General features: G+C 48.7%; 1 protein-coding gene across 2 annotated transcripts in view; it reads right to left on the minus strand.

The window, feature by feature from the left end:
* The window catches only part of HDAC11 (histone deacetylase 11), a 209,595-nt gene that overhangs the window by 101,182 nt on the left and 90,926 nt on the right, over window positions 1–17,487 (minus strand). The gene's annotated exons all lie outside the window — the stretch shown is intronic.

Consider the following 17,487-nt stretch of genomic DNA (forward strand, 5'->3'; position numbering starts at 1 on the left):
GCAATAGACATTATATAATTCTCCGCTGGGACTTACTGTGCTATTCCATAGACTTAATATTGATCAGACATCTGACATTAGAGGAATCAAAGGGGTTTTCTTATAATCACCACCTTTTTCCTATTCACAGATTAGGTATGAAGTGCCAGGATCCCATTATGGGGACCTTATAATTAGAGATGAGCGATGTTCGAGGTTCGCCAATTTCATGTTCGAGTGATTTTGGGGGGTGCTCGAGATCGAACTCGAGCTTTTTGCTAAAAGTTCGGCAGTTCGAGTTACGTTCGAGAATGGCTCGATCACCATAAATGTGGCTTTTCACAGTAAGGCTATGTGCACATGTTGCTATCTGCATGCGTCCTGCATCCCCAGCACAATCCCTCTCCCTTTCCTACTCACCGATCACGGGCGTCTCGCTCCACGTCTGTCACAAATCTGCGGTGTCTTTTCCTCTTTAGAAAATGGCTGCCGCTTCATTATTCAATAGATATTCCGTGCTTTCCCCGCCCACCGTCGCCCATGATTGGTTGCAGTCAGACATGTCCCCAAGCTGAGTGACAGCTGTGTCAGTGCAACCAATCACAGCCACCGGCGGGTGGGTCTATATCGTGCAGTAAAATAAATAAATAAATAATAAAAGAAAAAAAAAAATGCGGTTTCCCCCATATTTGATACCAGCCAGGATAAAGCCACATGGCTGGAGGCTGGTATTGTCAGGATGGGGAGCACCACCCTAACAATATCACCCAGCAGCCGCCTGGAATAGCCACATCCATTAGATGCGACTGTCCCAGGGGACTCTACCCGGCTCATCACGAATTGCCCTGGTGCAGTGGCAATTGAGGTAATAATGAGTTTAATCATGCCAGGCGTCTCCCCGAGTCACCTTCCATGATTAAACTGAAAGTGAAAGTAAAGAAACACACACATAGAAAAATCCTTTATTTGGAATAAAAGACAAAAAAAAAAAAAAAACTCTTTCACCCCTTTATTAACCCACAAATACCCCTCCAGGTCCGACGTAATCCACACGACACTGTCAGCTCTGCTCCCTGAAGATGTAGCAGCACCATAGAACATCATCGCGCTGCATCAGGTCCAAGTAACAATGAAGTGAATCGCGCTGTCAGCAGAGACTTCAGTCAGCACTGCAGAAGTCAAGATTACAAAATCTGCCAATGTTTATCAATAGAGGTAATAGCTCAGTGGATTGGGGGCTTGCATATGAAGCATGAGGTCGCAAGTTCTAATCCCGGTCAATAAATTAAATTTTTTTTTATTTTTTTATTTCTAATTATATCGTGCAGTAAAATAAAAAAATAAATAAATAAATTTAAAAAAATGCAGTTCCCCCCCATATTTCATACCAGCCAGGATAAAGCCACAAGGCTGGAGGCTGGTATTGTCAGGATGGGGAGTGCCACATCATCGGGAGCCCACCACCCTAACAATATCACCCAGCAGCCGCCCGGAATAGCCGCTTCCATTAGATGCGACTGTCCCAGCGGACTCTACCCGGCTCATCCCGAATTGCCCTGGTGCGGTGGCAATCAGGGTAATAATGAGTTTACTCATGCCAGGCGTCTCCCCAAGATACCTTCCATGATTAAACTGTAAGTGAAAGTAAAGAAACACACAGCGAAAAATCCTTTATTTGGAATAAAAGACAAAAAAACACCCCCCTCTTTCACCCCTTTATTAACCCACAAATACCCCTCCAGGTCCAACGTAATCCACACGACACTGTCAGCTCAGCTCCCTGAAGATGTAGCAGCACCGTAGAACACCATCGCGCTGCATCAGGTCCAAGTAACAATGAAGTGAATCGCGCTGTCAGCAGAGACTTCAGTCAGCCCCACCACCGTGCGGAGCTGCCGCCCCACCACCGTGCGGAGCTGCCGCCCCACCACCGTGCGGAGCTGCCGCCCCACCACCGTGCGGAGCTGCCGCCCCACCTACACCCCACCTACTGTCTCCTCCCCAAAATCCTTTAGGATGTAAGCCCGCAAGGGCAGGGCCCTCTTCCCCCTGTGCTAGTCTGTCTATTGTAACGTGTACATGTATTCTGTATGTAACCCCCTCATGTACAGCACCATGGAATCAATGGTGCTCTATAAATAAACAATAATAAATAAATAATAAATCAGCACTGCAGAAGTCAAGATTACAAAATCTGCCTATGTTTATAAAGAGAGGTAATAGCTCAGTGGATTGGGAGCTTGCATATGAAGCATGAGGTTGTGAGTTCTAATCCCGGTTGAATTTTTTTTATTTTTAATTGTAATTATATTTATAATATATTTATAATTTTAATTATGCACTGAGGGGAGGAGCCAGACATCAGCTGTGAGCTCTCTCTACTCGCTCTCCTTTCTTTCTCTTCTCTCTCTCTTTTTTCCCTCTCTTTCTTCTTTCTTTCTCTCTCTTCCTTCTCTCTCTTTCCTTCTCTCTCTCTTCCTTCTCTCTCTCTCTTCCTTCTCTCTCTCTCTCTCTTCCTTCTCCTCTTCTTTCTCCTCTCTCTCTTCTTTCTCTCTCTTTTTTCTCTCGCTCTCTTCTTTCTCTCTCTCCTTTCTCAGACATGGTGATGATCACCTGATGCGGTCACCTGACGGAATCAGCTGACACTATAAGTCGAGCGGCGAGGCCGGCTTTTTACCGCCGGGACGGCTAAACGATCATCTGATGCTGTCGGACAGGAGTCTGCACTGAAGTGTGTAGTTTGTTTTTGTTTTTTTGCACTGATGCATCAGCTGATTGTATAAAAGCTGTTTACACAATCAGCTGCTGTATCGTGTGATTCAGGCCCTTGAACCTGACACATCATCTGATTGCTTTGCCTTCCAGCAAACCGATCAGATGATATTGGATTGGGATTGGACGGTGCAGGACCCTTGACCCAGGATTACTGCGGAGGGGGGGTTCTTTATTTCAATAAAGATGGAGTCACTAATTGTGTTGCGTTTTATTTCTAATAAAAATATTTTTCTGTGTGTTGTGGTTCTTTTTATCGGTACTAGAAATTTATGGTGGCCATGTCTAATATTGGCGTGACACCATGAATTTCGGGCTTAGGGCCAGTTCATAATATACAGCTAGCTCTAACCACATTATTACCCAGCGAGCCACCTGGCTTCAGGGCAGCTGGAAGAGTTGGATACAGCGCCAGAAGATGGCGCTTCTATGAAAGCGCCATTTTCTGGGGCGGCTGCGGACTGCAATTCACAGCATGAGTGCCTAGAAAACTTGGGCACCCTGAGCTGCGGATTCCAATCCCTAGCTGCCTAGTTGTACCTGGATGGACACAAAAATTGTGCGAAGCCCACGTAATCTTTGTTTTTGATTATTTCATGAAATTCATGAAATAATTAATAAAAAAAGGGCTTCCCTATATTTTTTGGTTCCCAGCCGGGTACAAATGGGCAGCTGGGGGTTGGGGGAAGCCCGTAGCTGCCTGCTGTACCTGGCTAGCATACAAAAATATGGCGAAGCCCACGTAATTTTTTGGGGGGGCAAAAAAAACTCCTGCATACAGTCCTGGATGGAGTAAGCTGAGCCTTGTAGTTCTGCAGCTGCTGTCTGTCTGTCTGTATGGAGGAGAGCAGACAGCAGCTGCAGAACTACAAGGCTCAGCATACTCCATCCAGGACTGTATGCAGGAGTTTTTTGCCCACCAAAAAAAAGATGTGGGCTTCGTCATATTTTTGTATGCTAGCCAGGTACAGCAGGCACCAACAGGCTGCCCCCAACCCCCAGCTGCCTATTTGTAACCGGCCAAGAACCAAAAATATAGGGAAGCCCGTTTTTTTAATTATTTCACGAATTTCATTAAATAATTAAAAAACAAATGACGTGGGCTTTGCCCCATTTTTGTGTCCAGCCAGGTACAACTAGGTAGCTGGGTTTGGAATCCGCAGCACAGGTTGGCCCGAGCTTTCTGGGCCCCTCTGCTGCGAATTGCAATCCGCAGCCGCCCCAGAAAATGGCGCTTTCATAGAAGCGCCATCATCTGGCGCTGTATCCAACTCTTCCAGCTGCCCTGGTGACGGTGGCTTGCTGGGTAATAATGAGTTAATACTAGCTTTGTTTTACTAGCTAGTATTAAGTCAGAGATTCTTAATGTCAGGCAAGTTTGACCCAGCCATTAAAGATCTCCAATAAAGGGTTAAAAAAGAAAGACACCACACAGAGAAAAAATACTTTAATAGAAATAAATACACAGACACACTTAGAGACTCCATGTTTATTAATCCCTCTTATCCCTCCACGATCCATGGTCTTCTTTCTCCTTCAACCCATACAGCTCTGCTACATCAGCAGCACTGCATGTGAGGAAGATGCTGCTGCTCCCCGTGCAGGCTTTTCACTCCGTAAGTGGGCTGAGCCTGCTGGCTGTTAGCGGTGATGTCACCGCTGACAGACGGGTTACCATAGCAACGGTGCTCCGATCACGTGATTCCCGATGCCGCTGCGTGCTGTTAGCGGTGACGTCACCACTAACAGGCGCGTTGCTATAGCAACGGTGATCTCCGTTATTGACCGGCTGTATCAGCCGGTCAATAACGGAACGGGGAAGCAGAACGGGGAGTCGACCGTGTGCCAGAGCATGTCGCCGGTACATGGCGATACACAAACGTGCACCGTGTACTGGAGAGATGCAATGACAGGAGCTAGCATGACGTCAAAGCCATGTGACCAGTCTGTAGCCAATGAGATAATAGACACATGCTATTTTGACGTCACGATAGGTCCTGTCATCACTGCTGGTTACCGGGAGGACGCAGCGATTATCCGATGGAAAAGCTGTGGGAGACAGAGTGCAGGACGCATCGCGGGGACAGGTAAGTGTTATGGCAATGTTTATTAACTGTATGTGTACATTTAAAATGTGTTTTTATGCGTTTGTGATTGTTTTCAATGGGGTTCAAGAGGTTCGCCGAACCGAACTCTAACGCGGCCTCAGTTCGACGAACCGAGCCGAACTCGAGCCTCTAGAGGTTCGCTCATCTCTACTTATAATCACAAGAACATGCGCTCAGATTCCCAATTGGAATGAAGCTGCATTGAGCAAGCATGTGACTGCTCTATTTGAAGCCTATGGGACTGGTGAGGAAGTATCATACGCAGCTACGGAACTTAAAAGCAACTGTGACTCTGGGACTCCAAGAACAGGGTTTGGAAGCTCTGTCTTAAATAGAACATAGGTGCACATACTCGGCCTCTGCTCTATTGTCTATGGTACTGCCAGGAACAGCGCTTAGCTATTTCCCTCAAGTCAATAGACAATTACCAAAGTAGAAATTGTGCATGGGCACCTACACATTATTCAGTACAGCGCTGCAAAGCAACAATTTTGGGGATCCGGTGCACCGATCTTGGGCTGCCTGGGAGACCCAGTGGTTAAAGCCCAGGGTATCAGCAAGTTATTCCTTACCTATCAGATAAGTTTACCTTTTTAGGGAAAAACCCATTTACAGTGATAAGCAAAAGGGTAACAATGTTTTGAACTTTTGACTTTCAAGCTCCATATCTCACCATCCACTACAGGTTTAGGCTATGCGCGCAACGTTGCGTATTTGCATGCAGTTACGCTGCGATCTGCACCGCAGTGTAACTGCATGCGTCCTGCGTCCCCAGAATAATCTATGAAGATTATGCAGGAGCCGTGCGCACGTGGCGTATTAAAGAGCAGTGCTTCGGCTGCTGCCCAAAGAGCACGTTCTAAGAAGTGACATGTCACTTCTTTTGTGCGTATTGGTTGTAATGTCGGTCTCTCTCTCTGTCTGTCGGTCTCTGTGTCTCCCTGTTAGTCGGTCTCTCTCTCTCTCTGTCGGTATATCCCTCTCCACCCTCTCTCATACTCACCGATCACCGGCGTGGCGCTGCACGGCTGTCACACTGCTCCAGCGGCTTCTCCTGCTTTTGAAAATGCTGGCCGCCCATTATTCAATCTCGTATTCCCTGCTTCCCCCGCCCACCGGCGCCTATGATTGGTTGCAGTCAGATACGCCCCCATGCTGAGTGACAGCTGTCTCACTGCAACCAATCACAGCCGCCGGTGGGCGGGTCTATGTAGTGCAGTAAAATAAATAATTAAAAAAAACAGCGTGTGGTCCCCCCCAATTTTGATACCAGCGAGAGTAAAGCCACATGGCTGAAGGCTGGTATTCTCAGGATGGGGAGCCCCACGTTATGGGGAGCCCCCCCAGCCTAAAAATATCAGCCAGCAGCCGTCCGGAATTGCCGCATGGATTAGATGCGACAGTCCCGGGACTGTACCCGGTTCATCCAGAACTGCCCTGGTGCGGTGGCAATCTGGGTAATAAGGAGTTAATGGCAGTAGCCCATAGCTGCCACTAAGTCCTAGTTAATCGTTGCAGATGTCTATGAGACACCCCCAATGATTAATCTGAAAGTAAATAAACACATACACCCGAAAAATCCTTTATTTCAAATAAAAGACAAAAACCACCCTCTTTCACCACTTTATTAGTCCCCAAAAACCCCTCCAGGTCCGGCGTAATCCACGAGGTCCCGTGACGCATCCAGCTCTGCTACATGAAGCTGACTGGTGCGGAAGTACAACACCGCCGCTCCTGTCCGCTCCATGCAGAAACTGAAGTGAGTCGCGCTGTCAGCGGGGACGTCACTGAGGTAATGCCGGTGTGTGTGCGGGGATGATGAGGGCTGTAGTGTCGGAATGTGTGCGGGGATGTCGGGGTGTGTGCGGGAATGTCGGGGTGTGTGCGGGAATGTCGGGGTGTGTGCGGGAATGTCGGGGTGTGTGCGGGAATGTCGGGGTGTGTGCGGGAATGTCGGGGTGTGTGCGGGAATGTCGGGGTGTGTGCGGGAATGTCGGGGTGTGTGCGGGAATGTCGGGGTGTGTGCGGGAATGTCGGGGTGTGTGCGGGAATGTCGGGGTGTGTGCGGGAATGTCGGGGTGTGTGCGGGAATGTCGGGGTGTGTGCGGGAATGTCGGGGTGTGTGCGGGGACATCGGGTTGTGTACGGGGATGTCGGCGGTAATGTCGGGATGTGTGCGGGGATGTCGGGATGTGTGCGGGGATGTCGGCGGTAATGTTAGGATGTGTGCAGGGATGTCGGGTTGTGTGCGGGGATGTCGGGTTGTGTGCGGGGATGTCGGCGGTAATGTTAGGATGTGTGCGGGGATGTGTGCGGTAATGTCGGGATGTGTGCGGGGATGTCGGGATGTGTGCGGGGATGTCGGGATGTGTGCGGGGATGTCGGGATGTGTGCGGGGATGTCGGGATGTGTGCGGGGATGTCGGGATGTGTGCGGGGATGTCGGGATGTGTGCGGGGATGTCGGGATGTGTGCGGGGATGTCGGGATGTGTGCGGGGATGTCGGCGGTAATGTTAGGATGTGTGCGGGGATGTGTGCGGTAATGTCGGGATGTGTGCGGGGATGTCGGGATGTGTGCGGGGATGTCGGGATGTGTGCGGGGATGTCGGGATGTGTGCGGGGATGTCGGGATGTGTGCGGGGATGTCGGGATGTGTGCGGGGATGTCGGAGGTAATGTCGGGATGTGTGCGGGGACGTCTCTCAGGTTACCCATGGCCACAGGTCTCGGGTGGAGGACTCAAGCTGGCCGCGGGTAACCTGAGTGACGGCACCAGTGATCGCACGGCTCACTGCAGTCACTCAGATTTGCGGTCACAGGTAAGTCCTTCACCTGTGACCGCAAATCAAGCCGCGGCACACAGACAGCCGCGCGATCACAATGAAGTCGGGTGAAGTTCACCAGAGTTAATTCTGATCGCGCTGCTGTCTCCCGCAGCCAGCCATGTGCTCTTTTTTACATTCCGGTCCCAGTTGGCTCTGCTGCAAGTCTAAGGGGATGCAGCAGAGCCGAGTGGGACTGCACTGTCCGTGCGCTCTGGATGCTTTTCCCATGGCAGAGAAAGCATCCAGAACGCATGAATTCTGCAGGAATGTGCGTACGTTGCGTTCTGCCGAATGCGTCTCAGAACGCAGCTTTTCGGCTGCGTTCTGAGACGCACATGCTGTGACTATTTACGCTGCGTAATAGAACGCAACGTGCGCACATAGCCTAAAACATGAAACTACCATCAATTTATAGACAATCATTTTGGCTATCTCATACATAAATTTGACTTGCAACTATTTAGCATATGATTAGTTATGGAAATTCTTGTCATGTTACTGCATTGTTACGGTTTTGCTCATGATGTTTGAAAAATCTTTTTTTTCTATATACTACAATTTACAACATGTTCTCACATTCCCTAATAGCTCACTGTTTTATTAGGTTGATTCCAGAGCAAAGGAGCAGCCATGAAGAAGATTTCCCTAGAAAAGAAAAACAGCATCATACAGCTCATCGATAGCAGTCTCTTAGCCAAGAAAATTGCCGAACTGCATCATCTGAGTGCCTTCAGAGTTGGAAGAATATGAAATGAAGTCCGTTCATGCATTCAAAAGCCAAGAGGTGGACGTCGAGAAAAAATATCTGTAACACAGTTACCGGCGTCCCTGCACTCTCCTGCCTTCCTCCCCCTGAGAGATGCCGGCACACTCACCCTCTCAGCTGCTCAGCGATAGCTTCTGCGTCCCCGATCCCTGCCACCTGTTCCAACAATTTGACCACACCATGCAGGTCTCCTGGGAATGCACTTAAGGCGCGCACACACCTATTCTTAAAGGGACAGCACGCTCTAACTTGGAAGTGCCTCTTGGCCTATGGCTGAGAGGCACTAGGTATTTAAAGGCACCCTGAATATGCACATTGCCATTATTATCTGATGTAATGACAGCTGCAGGATCATGTGTGGGAATGGATAGGAGCTCCCTGACGCTCCTGCTGAATCCTATCTGAATGCTGCATAGGTGAGCTCCTTTACTTATGGGAATTGGTATGGATCTTTTTGGCTGTTTGACAAATGGATTGATTATATATAATTGGGCTATAGCATTTGGTATTGGGATTGTGCTTATAATTTTCACTGAGTGTGTGCACATGATAGTTATCTTCTACATACTTATGCTGAGTGCACAACCGGTTTGGTTTGGTGTTTGAATCTTTTTTAATGTCAGGGTATGTGCGCACGTTGCTTTTTACCTGCTTTTTTGCTGCTTTTTCTTCTGCGCTGTTTAATGCCAAAATGGATGTATTCTTCTATTCAAGCAAAGTCTATGGGAATTTGGGTTTCTTGTTCACACTATGTTGTTCAAAATGCTGCCTTTTTGTGGCAGAACTTTGGTCAAAAACTCAGCTTTTCAAAGAAACAACATGTCAATTGTTTTTGCCATTTGGGTTTTGCACAGCAAAGCTGAGTTTTTGACCAAAGTTCTGCCACAAAAAGGCAGCATTTTGAACAACATAGTGTGATCAAGAAACCCAAATTCCCATAGACTTTGCTTGAATAGAAGAACACATCCATTTTGGCATTAAACAGCGCACAAGAAAAAGCAGCAAAAAAGCAGGTAAAAAGCAGGTAAAAAGCAACGTGCGCACATACCCTTAAATGGCACACTGACACTTAGTGATATGGCATGCATAATTACCTGATGCCACTACAATCTTACAACTGACTCATAGTTACATATAATTAGAGTACTTTCCAAATGGATTCAATATATTGCTTTATTAAATTATTTTTTTGATATATATTTTTGGATACATACAGTGCAGAGAGTGCAATATAAAAACACAAATACGTTAAAGTGACAAAAAACAAAGGACAATGCGACCTAAGATCACGCACGGCAATTACATAAATCAATATATTTTGATGTATATATTAGAAATGTGTTCAGCATCCAGGGAGCACCCTAAATAAATATGTGTGCACAGCAGTATATTTGCAAATGAACAATTGGATAAAGTGCTTTACTATAGTGCTTAATAATCGATCCCATATACTGTCCTATTGCACATTAGTCATATTGCACATATCCCAGCACAAACTTTGCAAGTAATAGGTTGGATAAAGTGCTTCATTGTAGTACTAATTTTATTTGCACATTTATCATATTGCACATACCCCAACCATCAAAATTTATCCACAGTTAAACTGGACACATAAAAACATAGAATGGCTTGTTAGCAAGAATTGGTGCTCAAACTAAATGCAGAGATGAACGGTAGCTCCTAGTGGCAGGTTGAATGGAGAGATTTGCAGCATGTATGGGCAATCATAGTAAGCCCAGCAATTAAAACAAACAACCACCACTATATGCAGTAATAGGGACACAACTCCTAGGATAACTACCCAATATTACCGTGCCAGGTCTCAGGTCACACTGCCCCACACCCCAACGCGTTTCGCCGGAGCTTCGTATATATATACACATATTATATATATATATATATATATATATATATATATATATTAGTGAGGCAGTGACAGGGGTAATATTTGAAGACCGCTATGTGTCCCCCAGAATGTGTCTGGAAACCCTCTGAGTTTGCTATAGCTATTACTGGGACGGGCCCAGTACTTCACGACTCTCGATCTCACTAAAGGTTACTGGCAGGTGCCGCTGACAGAGGCGGCAAAAGAAAAGACCGCTTTTGTCATGCCAGGGGGGCTCTATCACTATGTCGTCTTGCCATTTGGTTTACATGGGGCTCCGGCCACGTTTCAGAGATTAATGGACATAGTGTTAGAACCCCATCAACCATATGCCTCTGCATATTTGGATGACATCATCATTTATAGCAGTGACTGGAGCACCCACTTATCTCAGGTACAAGCGGTAGTGGATTCGCTCAGAGCGGCTGGTCTGACGGCGAATCCAAGCAAATGTGCTATGGGTCTCAAAGAAGCCCGTTACTTGGGGTATGTGATAGGCCAAGGGGTTATCAAGCCACAAGTAAACAAAATCGAAGCCATTCAAAACTGGCCTCGTCCCCTTACCACAAAACAGGTAAGAGCCTTTCTGGGTATAATGGGGTATTACCGACGATTCATACCCAATTTTGCTGGACGGTCGGCGCCTTTGTCCGATCTTTTAAAAGGGAAGAAGTCGGTCATGGTCCACTGGAATACACAAGCAGAGGAAGCCTTTCAGGTGCTAAAGGTAGTCCTATGTGGTCAGCCTGTCCTTGTCAACCCTGACTTTCAAAAGGAGTTTATAGTACAGGCAGATGCCTCTGAGGTGGGTCTGGGTGCGGTTCTGTCCCAGGAGGTAGATGGAGAAGAGCACCCGGTCACCTATTTGAGTAGAAAACTCACCCCGGCAGAGAAGAACTATAGCATAGTGGAGAAGGAGTGCCTGGCCATAAAATGGGCTCTGGAATCCCTCCGCTACTACCTGCTGGGGCGACACTTTCGCCTGGTGACAGACCACTCCCCTTTGGTCTGGATGAGGAATGCTAAGGAGAGAAATGCTAGAGTCACCAGGTGGTTTCTCTCCTTGCAGAACTTTCACTTTTCTGTGGAACACCGGGCTGGTAGGTTGCAGGGCAATGCGGATGCCCTGTCCAGAGGTCCCTGTATGTTGGCAAAAGTTCAACCCCGCCCATTTGAACTGAGGGGGGGGATATGTGAGGCAGTGACAGGGGTAATATTTGAAGACCGCTATGTGTCCCCCAGAATGTGTCTGGAAACCCTCTGAGTTTGCTATAGCTATTACTGGGAGTATAGCACAAAGGGTAACAGGGAGACAGATCCCTCCTCCCAGTCCAGGTTTTGTAGCAATTCTCATGTCCAGCATTTTCATTTAAACTCATGTAGAGCACAGCAGGGTGTGTCTCAGTTGAGAGCCAGGCTTGGTGAAGCTAACACATGCGGTGTGAGCTAGGCTGGCTCTGTGTGGAGTGAACACAGGCCAAGAGTGTCAGCCTAGGAGAACCTTATACAGATCCCTGCGGTTATCGGGGTCCTAAGGTAACAAGACTTTTTGATGCAAAGAATTTGTCTATATGCACCGGCTGTGATCCGGAAGAGACTTTGACTGTGGGAAATTGGATCTATTTATGCTGCAACAATAAATAGACTGTTGGTGTGAACACGCTGCTGCCTCACTGCCTCACGTTTTTGCCCAAACAACGCTGCTACCTCACATTATGGTGGAGAATGCGGGCATGACAGCCTGGTTGCTAAGGGCAATGGCCTAAGAGGTACTTACCCGGAAGAAAAAAAAAAAAAATTTCTACTGACTGTTTGCGGTGAATCGGCGGGTCCACGAAGCCTGCAGGCGTTGCAGCCTGGTTGCTAGGGGCAACAACCCAGTTTTCACATGTTTATGATCAAGCCTGCAAAGTTACAGTTTACCTCAGCAGCCACTATGGAGGATCTTGTAAAGCAGCTGGCCCAGTCTACTGCTCAACTACAGCAGGTTTTTGCACAAACCAGTGCACAGCAGCAACAAGCTAATGCTCAGCACCAGCGGGCGTTAGCTCAGCAACAGGAGACAAACAGCTTGTTGACTAAGCAGCTTTCTGCTCTGCGAGAAGCGCTCCCAGCGGTAACTCCAGGTCATCCACTCCTTCCTGCGGCCCAGGACAGAGTAAGGGCGGCACTTACGAAGATGAGTGCAGAGGATGACCCAGAAGCCTTTCTCCGTGTTTGAGAGGACCGCTGAGCGAGAGAAATTGTCTACCGACCGTTGGACTGATGTCGTGGCCCCGTTCCTGGTAGGTGAACCCCAAAAAGCCTACCTGGATCTCAGCAAGGAGGATGCCAAGGACTATGGCATACTGAAAGGTGAGATCCTTGCACGGATGGGGGTTAACACTTATCTCCGGACCCAACGAGTGAATCAGTGGTCCTTTGAGGAGGGAAAACCTGCACGCTCACAGGCCCATGTCTTACTGGACCTTGTAAAAAAAATGGCTGCAGCCGGAGACCTTGAACCCCGGACAGATGATTGAGCGGGTGGTGATTGAACGGTTTGTGCGGACTTTGCCAGCCCCCATTCAACGGTGGGTGGGACAGGGGGACCCCGGTACCCTAGACCAGCTAGTGAATTTGGTGGAACGCTACACAGCTACCCAGGAGTTGGTCCGGGACTCTGCTTCACGGCGGGCACTCCGTAGGGATACGCCCCCTTCACAGTTGGTAAAAGACTCCTGTCCCTCCTCGGGTGCTGCCCCGTCTTCAGCCCTGGCAGAGAGTAAACCCCAGACTAAGGTCAGCAGGAGTCCCGGTTCCCCAAAGTCAGACACCCGAAACAGGGACACCTCTGCTATTATGTGCTGGCGGTGCCATCAGCTCGGGCATGTGATGGCACAGTGCCCACTCACAACAGAACCCATGGACTGCCGGTACGCTCGCCGGGTATCAATGTATGCCCATACTGTTTGTACCGTAAGCACTGTTACTATGGGGGAGGAGCCCCATCTCTGCAAAGTACGTGTTAATGGCTATACAGCAGAGGCTTTGTTGGACTCAGGAAGTGTAGTGACTCTTGTACATGCCTCCTTGGTCTCCGGGGAAAACCCTACGGGACATAAAGTAGGGGTACTTTGTATTCATGGAGACCTACGTGAATACCCTATGGAAAGGGTCACCATTGCTACCTCGTGTGGAGAGGTACAACATGAAGTGGGGGTGATGAAAAGACTTCCATATGCTGTTATTTTGGGAAGAGACTTGCCCCTGTTCTGGACATTATGTGGGAGGCGACCTAGCCCTCCGAGGTGTATGATTGAACCAGGCCCTGAGCCGGACGATCCCGACTCAGGGATACCTGCCGTAGGGGTCACCAGTATAGGGACAGAGTGTAACCCTGCCAGGTTCCCCCTAGAGGTAATGGCAGGAGAGGTTGAGCCACCCGAGGCAATCCCGGAGTTGAACGTGTCTCCAGATAATTTCGGAACAGCACAGCTCCGGGACCCCACATTGGCTCCTGGACGTGGAAATGTACAGGTAATTGATGGGGTACCCCAGCGGCCTGGTGCCAGGCTGGAAACTCCCTACATGGCTCTAAAGCGAGAGTTGCTCTATCGGGTTGATACAATCCGGGGGGAAATAGTGGAACAGTTGGTGGTCCCTCAGCCGTACCGCCGTCAGACCTTGGAATTGGCTCATAACCACCTAATGAGTGGGCACCTAGGTGAAGAGAAAACGCGGGAACGCATGTTTCAGCGGTTTTACTGGCCAGGGGTCGGCGCAGAAATTAAGAGGTTCTGTGAGTCCTGCCCAGTTTGTCAGTTGACCGCACCAACGCACCGTTTCCGTAGTCCTCTGATACCTTTACCCATTATAGAGGTGCCTTTTGAGCGGATTGCTATGGATCTGATCGGACCCATTGTAAAATCAGCCCGTGGTCACCAGCACATCCTGGTAGTGATGGATTACGCGACACGTTATCCGGAGGCCATTCCACTACGTCACACCTCGGCGAGGCTTATTGCTCGGGATTTGTTTGCTATGTTCTGTCGCGTGGGGTTACCCAAAGAAATCCTGACCGATCAGGGCACTCCCTTTATGTCTAAAATTACAAAGGAACTGTGCAAACTCCTCCAGATCAAGCAGCTACGCACGTCGGTGTACCATCCCCAGACTGATGGTCTTGTGGAACTTTTAATAAAACTCTAAAGGCTATGTTGAAAAAGGTGGTCTCCAAAGAGGGGAAAGATTGGGACATGTTATTGCCCTATTTAATGTTCGCTATCCGTGAGGTCCCACAATCTTCCACCGGGTTCTCGCCATTTGAGTTACTGTATGGCAGACATCCGCGGGGACTGCTGGATATAGTTAAGGAAACTTGGGAACAGGAACCCACCCCTCACAAAAGCACAGTGGAATAAGTTATGGGTATGCAGGATCGTATCACGGCAATAATGCCCATTGTTAAAGAGCATTTGCTGGATGCTCGGGCAGCCCAAAGTACTCAGTATAATAGAAAGGCCTCCATCAGGTCTTTTAAACCAGGAGATCGTGTCTTAGTCCTAATACCTACTGCAGAAAGTAAGTTCTTAGCCAAATGGCAAGGTCCCTATGAGATCCGGGAGAAAGTGGGGGAAGTAAACTATAAGGTGTATCAGCCAGGTAGAAGAAAACCAGAGCAAATCTACCATGTAAACCTGCTGAAGGCATGGAAAGACAGGGAATGTATGGTGGCTGACGTAACGTTGGACCTAACCTTTTCAGGTGCCTTGACAACAACAAAGGAGGAGTCCCCTGATGATGAATTGGGAGTAAGGATAGGGGATTCTCTCTCAAAACAGCAGAGACGGGAGTCTCGGAGATTAGTACAGCGGAATACGGATGTGTTCTCAAGCCTACCCGGCCGAACAACCGTAATCCACCATGATATTGTCACCGAGCCTCAAGTAAGGGTACGCCTGAGGCCATACCGGGTACCAGAGGCTCGTAGGCAAGCCATTGCGGAGGAGGTAAAAAAGATGCTCCAACTAGGGGTTATTGAAAAATCCACGAGCGAATGGGCCAGTCCCATTGTGCTGATCCCGAAACCAGACGGTTCTTTAAGATTCTGTAATGACTTCCAAAAGTTAAATGAGGTATCGAAGTTTGATATGTATCCCATGCCCAGGGTCGACGAGCTGATAGAGAGACTGGGACGGGCCCAGTACTTCACGACTCTCGATCTCACTAAAGGTTACTGGCAGGTGCCGCTGACAGAGGCGGCAAAAGAAAAGACCGCTTTTGTCACGCCAGGGGGGCTCTATCACTATGTCGTCTTGCCATTTGGTTTACATGGGGCTCCGGCCACGTTTCAGAGATTAATGGACATAGTGTTAGAACCCCATCAACCATATGCCTCTGCATATTTGGATGACATCATCATCTATAGCAGTGACTGGAGCACCCACTTATCTCAGGTACAAGCGGTAGTGGATTCGCTCAGAGCGGCTGGTCTGACGGCGAATCCAAGCAAATGTGCTATGGGTCTCAAAGAAGCCCGTTACTTGGGGTATGTGATAGGCCAAGGGGTTATCAAGCCACAAGTAAACAAAATCGAAGCCATTCAAAACTGGCCTCGTCCCCTTACCACAAAACAAGTAAGAGCCTTTCTGGGTATAATGGGGTATTACCGACGATTCATACCCAATTTTGCTGGACGGTCGGCGCCTTTGTCCGATCTTTTAAAAGGGAAGAAGTCGGTCATGGTCCACTGGAATACACAAGCAGAGGAAGCCTTTCAGGTGCTAAAGGTAGTCCTATGTGGTCAGCCTGTCCTTGTCAACCCTGACTTTCAAAAGGAGTTTATAGTACAGGCAGATGCCTCTGAGGTGGGTCTGGGTGCGGTTCTGTCCCAGGAGGTAGATGGAGAAGAGCACCCGGTCACCTATTTGAGTAGAAAACTCACCCCGGCAGAGAAGAACTATAGCATAGTGGAGAAGGAGTGCCTGGCCATAAAATGGGCTCTGGAATCCCTCCGCTACTACCTGCTGGGGCGACACTTTCGCCTGGTGACAGACCACTCCCCTTTGGTCTGGATGAGGAATGCTAAGGAGAGAAATGCTAGAGTCACCAGGTGGTTTCTCTCCTTGCAGAACTTTCACTTTTCTGTGGAACACCGGGCTGGTAGGTTGCAGGGCAATGCGGATGCCCTGTCCAGAGGTCCCTGTATGTTGGCAAAAGTTCAACCCCGCCCATTTGAACTGAGGGGGGGGATATGTGAGGCAGTGACAGGGGTAATATTTGAAGACCGCTATGTGTCCCCCAGAATGTGTCTGGAAACCCTCTGAGTTTGCTATAGCTATTACTGGGAGTATAGCACAAAGGGTAACAGGGAGACAGATCCCTCCTCCCAGTCCAGGTTTTGTAGCAATTCTCATGTCCAGCATTTTCATTTAAACTCATGTAGAGCACAGCAGGGTGTGTCTCAGTTGAGAGCCAGGCTTGGTGAAGCTAACACATGCGGTGTGAGCTAGGCTGGCTCTGTGTGGAGTGAACACAGGCCAAGAGTGTCAGCCTAGGAGAACCTTATACAGATCCCTGCGGTTATCGGGGTCCTAAGGTAACAAGACTTTTTGATGCAAAGAATTTGTCTATATGCACCGGCTGTGATCCGGAAGAGACTTTGACTGTGGGAAATTGGATCTATTTATGCTGCAACAATAAATAGACTGTTGGTGTGAACACGCTGCTGCCTCACTGCCTCACGTTTTTGCCCAAACAACGCTGCTACCTCACAATATATATAGCCCGAAAACAGATGTAGAATCATCAACTTCAATATCATCATAAGAAGCATTGGCTCGAGATTGCAAAAAGAGTATGAAAAGTGAATGTCGAGATGTGTGCGGGGATGTCGGGATGTGTGCGGGGATGTCGGCGGTAATGTTAGGATGTGTGCGGGGATGTCGGGTTGTGTGCGGGGATGTCGGCGGTAATGTTAGGATGTGTGCGGGGATGTCGGCGGTAATGTTAGGATGTGTGCGGGGATGTGTGCGGTAATGTCGGGATGTGTGCGGGGATGTCGGGATGTGTGCGGGGATGTCGGGATGTGTGCGGGGATGTCGGGATGTGTGCGGGGACGTCTCTCAGGTTACCCACGGCCACAGGTCTCGGGTGGAGGACTTGAGCTGGC

The sequence above is a fragment of the Anomaloglossus baeobatrachus genome, chromosome 8 (genome assembly GCF_048569485.1).
Source record: "Anomaloglossus baeobatrachus isolate aAnoBae1 chromosome 8, aAnoBae1.hap1, whole genome shotgun sequence".
Lineage (NCBI taxonomy): Eukaryota > Metazoa > Chordata > Amphibia > Anura > Aromobatidae > Anomaloglossus > Anomaloglossus baeobatrachus.